The sequence below is a fragment of the Oreochromis aureus genome, linkage group 13, assembly GCF_013358895.1.
Source record: "Oreochromis aureus strain Israel breed Guangdong linkage group 13, ZZ_aureus, whole genome shotgun sequence".
In the NCBI taxonomy this organism is placed as follows: Eukaryota; Metazoa; Chordata; class Actinopteri; order Cichliformes; family Cichlidae; genus Oreochromis; species Oreochromis aureus.
This window is the reverse complement of record NC_052954.1, coordinates 29,710,238-29,722,894: the sequence shown is the minus strand read 5'-3', so window position 1 is coordinate 29,722,894 and position 12,657 is coordinate 29,710,238. Positions and strand designations below refer to the sequence as shown.

At 44.1% G+C, this 12,657-nt stretch overlaps 2 long non-coding RNA genes across 2 annotated transcripts; one reads left to right on the top strand and one right to left on the bottom strand.

The window, feature by feature from the left end:
* Positions 1–4,484: 4,484 nt before the first annotated feature.
* Positions 4,485–5,634, bottom strand: LOC120443388. Its single transcript, XR_005615405.1, has 3 exons — positions 5,589–5,634; positions 4,786–4,898; positions 4,485–4,700 (listed from the first exon to the last, which is right to left on the bottom strand). It is a non-coding gene; the product is annotated as an uncharacterized LOC120443388 (long non-coding RNA).
* Positions 5,635–6,681: 1,047 nt separating this feature from the next.
* On the top strand, positions 6,682–7,332 carry LOC120443451. Its single transcript, XR_005615436.1, has 2 exons — positions 6,682–6,777; positions 6,993–7,332. It is a non-coding gene; the product is annotated as an uncharacterized LOC120443451 (long non-coding RNA).
* Positions 7,333–12,657: the final 5,325 nt, after the last annotated feature.

The window sequence follows — 12,657 nt, the reverse complement described above, 5'->3', positions numbered from 1 at the left end:
CAGGGAACCGCCCGTGTCGCCCGTATCAAAAACCGCTACTGCTTGTTGTTCCTAGAGTATTTAAAAGTAGAATGGGAGGGAGAGCCTTCAGTTTTCAGGCCCCTCTTCTGTGCCCCTCTTCCTGTTAAAAGGGAGTTTTTCCTCCCCACTGTCGCCAAAGTGCTTGCTCATAGGGGATCATATGATTGTTGGGTTTTTCTCTGTATCTATTATTGTAGAATCAATATAAAGCGTCTTGAGGCGACTGTTGTTGTGATTAGGCGTTATATAAATAAAATTGAATTGAATTGTATTGAATTACAACAGTAAACTACACAAAACACATAAAATGCACATTCAAAAACTATGGCAAAGCCACATCGATCCCAACACTCAGAAGACGCAGGTCGGCGCTCATCCAATGGCGAGCCCAAGAGCCCAAACAGAGAATGACACCACAGTCTAAAAGCAGCGCTGGAGCGGCTCCACTCGCTGCCATGGGAAAACACCGCCGCGACCCTTTGATCTTCCCAATGTCTGCTTCCAGGCCAGCCTAGTCCATTCCCACGAAACATGGCGGACATCCACTTTGCCGTGACATACGTTTTTAACGTATTAATCATCAGGGCCCTGTTTCAGAAAGCCGGTTTAGAAAACTCAGAGTTAAAAATGATACTCAGGGTTGAGTAACCCCGAACTGTCCAACTCGGAATATTCGGTTTCAGAAAGGCTGATAACAATTAGTTCAATCAACGCGGAGTTGCTTTAACCCCAAGTTAAGCGTTGCGCACGAGGATACATAAAGCCCTGATTAGTGGAGCACAGATTAAGCGAGTCACCATGGAGACGGAGGGAAAGAAGGCGCGGTCAATGTATTTTACAGCGCTTGAGGCCGAAATTCTGATGGCAGCATATGCCGATAACATGCAAATTTTGCGGAAAAAAAGTAACACAGCCTCAGCTGCAAAAGAAAGGGAGCATGCATGGCAAAACATAGCCGACAGAGTCAATGCGTGAGTGTTAATTTAAACATTGATCTAGGGATTTCCACCCATTTAACACGTTATTTTATTATATTTCATTTTATTTTTTAGTTTATACATTTTATTTTGTGATGTGATGTGAGCGCAGGTGCAACCCAACAGGCCCCAAACGTTCCTAGCAGCAAGTAAAAATGAAATATAAAAATATAGTCCAAACAGGTAAGGTGTAATTGTATTATGAGCCATAGTGCTTGGTCTGTTTGTCCTATGTAAATCAATTGCAGTTAGAGGCTACATTAATTTTCTTTCTGTAAGCGCTTATTGAAATTATCTGAGCACATTACAAGTACATATTTGCTTACTCTGTATGCTCAAATGTGACCCGTTATAGCCAACAGAAAAAAAAGCGGAGGCCGAAAAACAGGTGGGGTCCTCCACCACCACCACTCACAGAGGCTGAGCAGTTGGCCCTCAGCCAAAACAGTGGGCGCCCTGTGGCTGAAGGCATCTCTGCGGGGACATCCTCTGAGTCAATAACCCCGCAAGACACAAGTGCCTACCATCCATCCATCCATCCATCCATCCATCCATCCTCATCCGCTTTATCCGAAGTCGGGTCGCGGGGGCAGCAGCCTAAGCAGAGAAGCCCAGACCTCCCTCTCCCCAGCCACCTCCTCCAGCTCATCCGGGGAACACCAAGGCGTTCCCAGGCCAGCCGAGAGATATAATCTCTCCAGCGCGCCCTGGGTCTGCCCTGGGCCTCCTCCGTGGGACATGCCCGAACACCTCACCCAGGAGGCGCCCAGGGGCATCCTTGTCAGATGCCCGAACCACCTCAACTGGCTCCTTTCGATGTGGAGGAGCAGCGGCTCTACTCTGAGCCCCTCCCGGATGGCCGAACTTCTCACCCTATCTCTAAGGGAGAGGCCAGCCACCCTTCGGAGGAAGCTCATTTCTGCCGCTTGTACCCGCGATCTCGTTCTTTCGGTCACTACCCACAGCTCGTGGCCATAGGTGAGGGTCGGGACGTAGATCGATCGGTAAATTGAGAGCTTCGCTTTTACACTCAGCTCCCTCTTCACCACGACGGACCGGTGCAGCGTCCGCATCACTGCAGCCGCAGCACCAATCCGCCTGTCGATCTCCGGCCCTTCTCCCATCACTCGCGAACAAGACCCCGAGATACTTGAACTCCTCCACTTGGGGCAGGAACTCATCCCGACCGGAGTGGGCACTCCACCCTTTTCCGGCTGAGAACCATGGCCTCAGATTTGGAGGTGCTGATCCTCATTCCCGCTGCTTCACACTCGGCTGCGAACCGTTCCAGTGCGAGCTGGAGGCCCCCACCGATGAAGCCATCAGAACCACATCATCCGCAAAAAGCAGAGATGAGATTCTGAGGCCACCAAGTGAAAGCCCTCCGCCACTTGGCTGCGCCTAGAAATCCTGTCCATAAAATTATGAACAGAATCGGTGACAAAGAGCAGCCCTGGCGGAGCCCATCACCCACCGGAAACAAGTCCGACTTATTGCCGGCAATGCGAACCAAACTCTTGCAACGGTTGTATAGGGATCGAATGGCCCGTAACAGTGGGCCAGACACCCCATACTCCCGCAACACCTCCCACAGGACACCCCGAGGGACACGGTCGAATGCCTTCTCCAAGTCCACAAAACACATGTAGACTGGTTGGGCAAACTCCCATGCACCCTCAAGTATCCTCGAGAGGATAAAGAGCTGGTCCAGTGTTCCGCGACCAGGACGAAAAACCGCATTGTTCCTCCTGTATCCGAGGTTCGACTAACGGACGAACTCTCCTTTCCAGCACCCTGGCATAGACTTTCCCAGGAGGCTGAGGAGTGTGATCCCCTGTAGTTGGAACACACCCTCCGGTCTCCCCTCTTAAAGATGGGGACCACCACCCCGGTCTGCCAGTCCAGGGTACTGCCCCTGATCTCCACGCAACATTGTAGAGGCGTGTCAACCAGGACAGCCCTACAACGTCCAGAGCCTTCAGGAACTCGGGCGGACCTCATCAACACCAGGGGCTCTGCCACCGAGGAGTTGTTTAACTGCCTCAGTGACCTCGACCCCAGAAATTGGCGGGTCATTCCCCTCATCCCCAGACTCTGCTTCCTCCTCGGAAGACGTGTCAGTGGGATTAAGGAGGTCCTCGAAGTATTCCTTCCAAGTGCCTACATAAGAGGTAAATTCAAAATAATACATGATGTGCATACATCCTTTCTTCACAGTCACCTTTGCAGTGCTACTCATTCATGTGATAAACTCTTTACCATAATGAATTATTTTGTAGTGAAGTTATTTTCCTACTGATTTTGCCTTCCCTCAGTCTTGGTTGTCTTTGAGAGCATAATGACAATGAAGTGTAAGGTGATTGGTATATGTTTGTTAATTGCCATTTGGTCCCTTGTAAGTTATAAGTGACCTGTATAAACCTCATATTCTATCAGTTGATGGTGATGGTGTACTGCATCTGGTGCAGCCTCCTGTTGAGCCAGACCAACATGCAGTTGTGAGTACTCTTAATGCTCCACAGATCATAAGAGTTTACAGTAGAACAGCAATGTTGTTAATTTCTTTACTACAGGAAAATAATGAAGAAACATTGACAGCTGTTACAGAGGAGGAAGCAACAGAGACACTTTATGAGGTTTACATCTTACAATGGAAAATATAACAATTGAATAAAATGTGGTACTATAATAAAACCATGGACTTTCTATGTCTCTAACAGAGTGATGATGGAAATGCAGAGGAAGAGGGTCCAGCCACTTCTCCAACAAACCTTTCCTCAGTAAGATGTTCAGCACTGATTTACAACCAACCTAAGTAGGCATGTACTATGAATGTCAATGCTATTTTCTGTGTTTCAATAGCTCCCTGTAAAGCAGCTGTACAAGACCTATTTGATCAAGAAAATAAAAAATGCGACTTGGAAATGGAACACTTCGAGCAGCAGATCCAAAAGACCAAGATTGAGATTTTACTGCTGGAACCTCAGTTAAGGGTGGGTGAAGTGGTCAGAGATGGACGAATTATTTCAGTGTTTGAACAACATAATAATATACTTATTAATACTTTGTGTACAGGAAATACAGGCGACCAATAAAGCCAGTTGAACAAAAGATCTGTTTATTCTTCATTCAACATGTTGAGGTGATGGGTCAAAGGAAATGACTGCTCTTCCATCTTGTATGTCCGTGGCAGGGTCAGGATGTTCATGGTTTGGATCACTGCTGATGTTTGGTTCAAAAGGACAGTGTTCTCCTCTAATTGTGGCAATGTTGTGAAGAATCACACATGCCACAATAATGTCACATGCCCTTTCTGGGGTGACCCTGAGTCTTTGAAGGCACTGGAACCGGGCGTTAAGCATTCCGATAGTCATTTCAACTCTGGCTCTTGTCCTGCAATGAGCCAGATTATATCGCTGCTGTGGGCCCGGTTCAGGGTCAGGGTAAGGGTAAGCAAATAGGGTAAACATGGATACCCCTTATCACCAAGCAAGTAGCCAGTGAACTCTCCTAAGACAGAAGGATACACTTCAGTTCAAATGTCCCTGTAGCAATTGGTCTTTATATATTTTAAAGTATTTTCAACTCACCATGTCCAAATTTTGTGCTCAGTGTACATTCACGAAAAATTCGTGAGTCATGAACAGAGCCTGGCCACTTGGCTTCCACATTTGTGATAATGTTGGCAGCATCACATATGATCTTCACAGTGCAGAGAACACAAATTAGCATCCATTACCATAATGAAATAATGTGTTAGTTTGAAATGCTACAGGGAACTATGTACCTGTACATTAATGCTGTGGAAAGACTTCCTGTTCACATAGTCTCCTTCATTTACTGAAGGGGCAATGATTGGAATGTGAGTGCCATCTATACAGCCAATCACGCCTGGGAACCCTGAAAATAAATGTAAAATTTAAGTAGTAGTTCAAGTATCACCACATCATGAATTAAGTTTTGTTCATCCTGATACCTGCAATTTTGTGGAATCCTCTTTGATAAATTTTGTGGGTCTATGACCGGGAACACCACAAGCGAGTACAGGAGACGTTTCAGTGCAACTGTAACATTCCAGACTGCCCGACAGACGGTAGCCTTGGAAACGTGCTCAGCGTCACCAATATTATACAGAAAGCTCCGTTTGCAAAACGAAGTGCAATACAAATAATATGTACAGAACTGAGAGAATGTCCGCGATGTGTCACATGAGCAATATAAGGCCGAGGATGTTATTCAAATAAATTATAGATTGTGCTGAAAAACGGTAACGTTCACACAGAAAATCATCAGGAAATGATAAAATGTCCAAACGCGCTCTAATCACTCTCTCCCGGCGGAGAGCTCTGCGGAGAATTTGGGCTTCAACATCTACTGGCTCTTCAAGGAAGGGCCACGCCATGTCTGACACTTCCTACAGTCAGGTTTCAGACAAAGAGGCGGAGAAAGTCAGGGTTAGTTGAAGTAAACCTGCTAGGGGGCAGGTTAGCTTCACGGAGTGTGTCGTCATAGTAACTCACTCAGAATTAATCTAAACTCGCTTTGTGAAACCGAAAACCCAGAGTTTTCGTTAACTCAGGGTATACTTACTCAGAGTTTGCACTAAACCGGCTTTCTGAAACAGGGCCCAGGTGCTAGAAGATACTGCACACTGAGGTCCAAGAGAAGATGTTTGGGCACCATTTTGTAACATGGGTTGTACTCCGTGGTTCAGAGGAGCAGTAGAAACACTTCACAGGACAGTCAGAAAAACCCACAACCACACTGGTACTGGGAACATCAACCTTACAAGGCCCGGTTGAACGGCGGCTGCTTATCATACATGAAGCAGTCTTCCTGCAAGTCGTAATGTTCCAAATTGTTAGAGAGGTAAACAATATAAGGTCCGTCTCTATCCATACACTCACGTACAAGCATGTTGCTCTCATACGCCACAGAGGGCAGTGGCACATACTTGTGACATCACTAACTATTACCTTAACGGTGTGTTCACACCGAACGCGATAGGCGCGAGCGAAAACGCCCCAAACGCCCCTAATTTGCACCTCAACGCGTGTCCAAGAAAAATCCGACGCGCGAGAACCGGAAATGTGGGAGGGATGTGGGAGGAAGTTGTGCCAGACAGTATCTTTGCTAGATGGCAGCTGTCGAGCTAGCGTTTGAAGAGAGAGTCTCCCTCCTCTATTTACTGTGGAGAGCAGAGCAGCGGCGTTAGGGCGTCCTCGCCGCACCTGGGTCCATCAGGTCCTCCAGAGGCGTGAGCAGTTTGGTGAGTTTCACCACTTGCTCGAGGAGCTGCGCCTGGATGACGGCCGATTTCAGCGATATCACCGTCTTTCACTCGCCCAGTTTGAGGACCTGCTGTCCCGCGTCGGTCCCAGAATCGCCCGCCTAGACACCAACTACAGGCGCTCAATCCCACCTGCAGAGTGCCTGTCCATCTGCCTGAGGTTAGTAAAAATGTTTAATACGGTAGTCCTTTATTGATACCTGTGCTAATATATGCTAAACTATCGTTTATACACTGCTAACATGGCTGTGGTATGCTAACAGTGAATGCCGTCGGTGTTTACTGATAGCAAACTGTGGTATGGAGATGACTGTTTATAATATTTCTAGTGATACTCGACAGTTCTCATCAAGTCCCGATTTAATTCAATTTATGCTGTTCTTATGCTGAAATTCCTCATATCACCTGAGCTGGCTGTGGAGTACAACATGCTTGGCCGACATGGGAAAAAAAAGTTCAGAGATTTACGTCTTTTTAATGTTGTGTATGGTAAGTTAGTTTCACTTGAGACATTTGAACTTTAGAAAACTAAACTTTTTAATAAAGTGTTTGAAAGTGTAACTGAGATTGTTTATCATGCAATTTTATATATATTTTTGAGGCAATAAAGTGAAATAAACATTGTTCTTTGCAAATCATCACCAAATTAAGTAAGCTAAGATTAACTTTACTTTGGCTTGCCCATTTTTCTTCTTCATTTGCAGAGGCACTGAAGAAGAATTATTTAACATCAAAAGTCAACTTGCAAGAAGCAGAGAAGGCTCTCTCCAAGTGGTTCACTGGAGCTAAAGACAGAGGAGGACTGAGGGCTGCAAGGGTACAAAATAGACTTACGGCTCTGTAAAAAAACAAAAAAAGAAACCCAGCTGATTCAAGATAAGCTTTTGAGTTTTCCATCTGACTTTTTCTCACTGTTGCAACAGTTCCGAATATATAAGGAATTTTGATGTAGTTTGACATTTCTATTTTTTAAAAGTTTACGCACTTTGAAATACAGTTACGTAAAATCACAGTTGTTGGACAAAATAAATGTGAAAAATGTTGTTTTGTGTACCCTCGTGATTTTTGAAATGGTTTTATTTACAAACTAGTTTTTGTTTGTGGTCAGCTTTAATATATTTGGTGTCTTTGTGTCACAGAACCCGTATTAGCTGTCTGAAAAATTGATTTTGTGACTGTTTTACTGAGTGGGGCCCACTCAGTGCCAATTCAAATTAGAAGTAAGATGCAACTACAGAACCCACTGATAATGCCATTCCAACTTTTTAGCTCGTGTTTTCCTCATGTTGCACCCACTAAGAACTTGAAAGATGGGGCCCAGGTGGGTTTCTGTGTACTCTGCCTAGTTGGGGCCCATTTAGTTCCCAGATTTTACCAATATAACACCGAGATGGGCTTTTAAAATGGGGCCATTATGGAACCCGCGGACAATCCCACTTAAAACCCACTTTTTAGCCTTTGTGGTGCCCACATGGTACCCACAAAAAACTTGAAAGATGGGGCCCAGGTGGGTTTCTGTGTAATTTGCCCAGTTGGGGCCCATTTAGTTCCCAGATTTTACCAATATAACACCTATATGGGCTTATAAAATGGGGCCATTATGGAACCCGCGGACAATCCCACTTAAAACCCACTTTTTAGCCTTTGTGGTGCCCACATGGTACCCACAAAAAACTTGAAAGATGGGGCCCAGGTGGGTTTCTGTGTAATTTGCCCAGTTGGGGCCCATTTAGTTCCCAGATTTTACCAATATAACACCTATATGGGCATTTAATATGGGGCCATTACGGAACCCGCGGACAATCCTATATGGGGCCCATTTTTCAGCCCATTTCCAAACCATATGGGCCCCACATATAAATGTTGGCTGGGTATCAGTGTTAGCAATGATAGCATGGCTGTGGTGTCATATCAATGTATGCTCTCAGTGTTTGCTGATATCAAACTGTGGTATGAGGACCACTGTGGGTTAATCTTTGTAGTGATACTCACTCCTTTTTTTTTATTTAGACCTGGTTTAATTCTGGTATAGTTGAATATTTGTATATAATCCTTGCAGCTGTCAGACTCTGTAACAGGGGTCACCAGCCTTTCTTAAAACTGAGAGCTAGATAAAATTGTGAACAGTCTGGTTCATCTTTAGTTATATGGTTCTATCTAGCATATTCTATCTTGATAAGCTATGTCTTATCACAGGTTAATTTTTCAAAAATATTAATAACAATAATAATAATAATAATGCATTGGATTTGTATAGCGCTTTTCAAGGCACCCAAAGCGCTTTACAATGACATTATTCTTTCACGCTCACATTCACACACTGGTGGAGGCAAGCTACGGTTGTAGCCACAGCTGCCCTGGGGTAGACTATTAATTTAAAACAAGGGAGGGCATGGTGCTGCTGCCAGAGAGCAGCAGGTGTTAGCACGGCCCCTCCCGAGAACCCTCAATGTCTACATGGATTTAAAATTGAGAGGTGGGCACCGGCGCCAGAGGTAGGGTTGAATACACAGACCGTCCTCTAATTTCAAGATTTTCAGTTTTTCACAACGTAAAGCTTTTTCAAGCAAAACTCACAGTAAATATATTCGCATTTACAGCAGCCTCAGAGAAAACATTAGAACGAGGCAACTTCAACATAACAGACTACAGCTGATGCGCCAGAATGTCATACTAGGGCTGGTTCTTTTAAATACAAGGAGGGATTAAATAAATCAGAAACAAATGACACAGAGATGCAACAGGTAAAATCAGGAAAAGTTTATTCCCAAGGCGGACAGCAGGAATAAAAAAACAACAACACATCTGTGCTAAAATTCCACAGGAATAGGCATTCTAACAAAACTTATTTTGTATACTAAAATACCGTGAAGTATAGACAGTGGATTAACACAATGTAATATGTAAAAATGTAAAAACTACACTCACAAATAAACACTGAAATCAGAGTAAAACTAATTATAAAAGACAAATACAAATTTCCACTATGTGGATGTACATATGTGTATGGCTCACTTTACCATAAATTGTTTCTTCAGTCAGTGAAATGGTGCTTCAGCTTGAGATGGAGGCTCTCAAGGTTCTTGCTGTGAAGCTGCGACCGTTTAGCAGTGAACAGGAGTCCTGCGTGACTAAAAAGTCTCTCACAGGCTGCAGATGCAGGAAGAGTTGTATTGACTTTGATCGACAGCTTCTTGATCTGAGGAAAGCCATGCAATACATCCACACCTCCAGTGATTGGACATTGGACAGTGAAAGGTACCTCTCCAGCTCCTCTGCTTCTGGCTTTCCCGACCCCATGGATCCTTCATCTTCGTTGGTTAACCTGCTTTTTGTGCTGGCCTCATCCAGCTCTGTGTCTAGGTGATGTCTGATGAAGTGGAGACCTGTGGAAAGATGTAAGGTTTTCAAAAGAATTAGGTCTGGTCATTATAGTGCTGTATACACTGCCAAGCTGCAGATGTTTGTTTGGAGGAAGCCTCCAAAAGCTGGCCATACACGGTGCGATTTGGCCCATTTTGAGAGGATATTTCAGTCGCGCAACCGTTTTGGGGATCGGCCGTGTTTTGCCCTAATCGTGTGTGCATCGTGTAGTATACATGGGGTAACGAAAAGCAGTTAACACCTCACGACCAGCTCCCAATCATCAATCGTATGGTCGCATGATAATCAAACCAGTTTGAAATCCTGTCGCCTCTCACACTGCGCAGCACAAACACAGAAATGAAAGAAAAGGTGGAGCAGCACGGCAGTGCAGCGTGTGATCTAGACACAAGAGATGGAGGCACAACTTGTAGGATGAGGCAAGCTCATCCGAGTACGCAAGCGTAGAGCTGCCACCCAGGCAAAAGAAAAATAGAGCTATATCACGTTATAACGTAAACAGTTTATTGTTCTAACAATATACCTTTCACGTTTGAACAATATAATATTTACATTGTACGAACGTGATAATTATGTATATTGCAATAACGTGATATTATATTGTACAAACATTAAAAGTATATTGTTAGAACAATAAACCTTTCATGTTATAACGTGACATAGCTCTATTTTTCTTTTGTCCCGGTGGCAGCTCTACGCTTCCGTATCCGAGGCTTTTCAGTGTGGCCTCACAAGATTATCACGACTACAACAACCATGAAGAGAGCTGGATGGACATTGCTGTTCAATCACAGCAGCCTGGTCAATGTTTTTCATTAGTAATTTAGCAAAGTTGATGGTGTGTGAGTGAAAGACAGAGAGGGAGAGCGAGGGACAGATTTTGTATGATAAGCTTCATGTTATGGACGCACAGTTTGAGCACTCAGGTCGCATCAGAGCATCAGGCCGGCTAGTGTGAGACCCTGCATCGTGACCTATGAACTTCTAACCTCCGCGATTTAATTGTACAGTTTGAGCAGGAGCGGAATAACGTGACTGAAAAAAACTCGCAGTGTTTGCCCAGCTTAATGCAGACTGTTTAAACAAGCTGCTGTTTCACATAATAAACCCTGTCACCCGCAGTATTGCTTTCTGTTTTAACAGTTAAAGCAGTAGAGACGAGCTGTTTGCATGTTCGTGGAACTCTAGCGTCATTAACCAGGCTAGCTGTTAGCTTATAGCTCACGCTAGCTAACCAGCGAGCAGTTAAAAAGACAGCTGAAGCCGCACAAAACACCCACAAACATATCTCATTACAACGTATCGCCGAAAAAATGACTCGCAGCTCGAGCTCGACACAGCTGCTGTAACAAAAGACTGACATCCAGCTAACCACAGCTAAAAAGATATTTAGAGAAAACTTACCGTTTCATCAGGTTACGAGCTGATTTGTTTCACACTGAAAAGTTGGTTTGTTTTGGCTCTCCCTGAAGACACCGACACTGCAGACATAGCTGTTCTTTTGTGCTGCTTTTAAGCGAAACATTCTTTGTATGTGAGGCCAAAGGTGTTCATCCTCACCAGCTCTAGCGTAGACTCTGCCATCACCTGAGTGAAGTTGGCCCCCCCACCTTCTTCAAATCCAACAAAAGTGGTATCAAACATTTGTGCTACGTTTGTGCTACGTTTGTGCTGCAAAAATTTTCGTTTGTGCCGCTATCATTTTAAAGATATTAATAAAAATTTCCAGAGGTCATCAGAGGTCAACCAGCCCCCCCACATTAATGGAATCAAACAAAACTGGTGTCAATCAACTGTGCTACGTTTGTGCTGGTTTGTGCTGCTAAAATTATCGTTTGTGCTGCTGTCATTTTAAAGATATTACCAAAAGTTTCTAAAGCTCAACCAGCCCCTTTCTTTAATGTATCATTTTAAAGATATTAATAAAATTCCATCCATCCATCTATTTGCTTCCACTTATCCTTTTAAGGGTCGCATGGGGGCGCTGGAACCTATCCGAGCTGTCATAGGGCAAGAGGCAGGGTACATCCTGGACAGGTTGCCAGTCTGTCACAGGGCCAACACAAGGGACAGACATCCATTCACACTCACAGCTATGGGCAATTTGGATTAACCAATTAACCTATCCCCACAAGCTGCATGTCTTTGGAGAGAACCCATGCAAACACGGGGAGAACATGCAAACTCCACACAGAAAGACCCTGGCGTGATGGTGGAATTGAACTCAGGACCTTCTTGCTGTGCGGCAACAGTGCTAACCACCATGCTGCCGTAATAATAACATTAAATAACATTCATAAAGAAATTTAAAGGGGCATGCCAGTAGGTGTGTATCAGTTTATAATTAGATAAGGTATTTTGAGCCAATAAGCTGGTTGTGGATCACTGACTACCATGTTTCTTAACATTACCTTACTCCATCTAGTGTGCTACCAGCAGGGTATATGGTAAAATGCTAATGGTTGTTAAAACATTAACCTAATAATATATGAACTGTAGCTTTTAAGTCAAATGCTATTATTAACAAAAGTGCTGTCATTTGCATGTGGGCTGTCATGAACAAGTAGTATAAAATTAACATACACAGGAGTGCACTTCAGTGATTCAGCAAATCTGAACTCAAAGGCTCCAAACAGCCTGCAGAACTGTGAATCTTATGTAACTGTCAGTGTTACCTGAAAGGGCCAAACTATATTTTTTTGCAAGAGTCAAACTTCTGTAGCCATGGTCACAAAGGGCTATTAAATGAGTGGGCTATTAAACACGTGTGGGATTGACACAGACACAGATTTATCTCAACAGAGCCTGGATTTATCTACAAGTATTTTGATGATGAGCTATGAACATTGACTAAATTCATTTTTATACCGATCAAATGAATTTTGAACTAGATCCTGTTAAGGATAAACTGGTACAACTCTGCCAAAAAAAACAAACATAGCGACCTGTGTTTGGTTTGTGATCACAAGGGGGTGCTATCATACA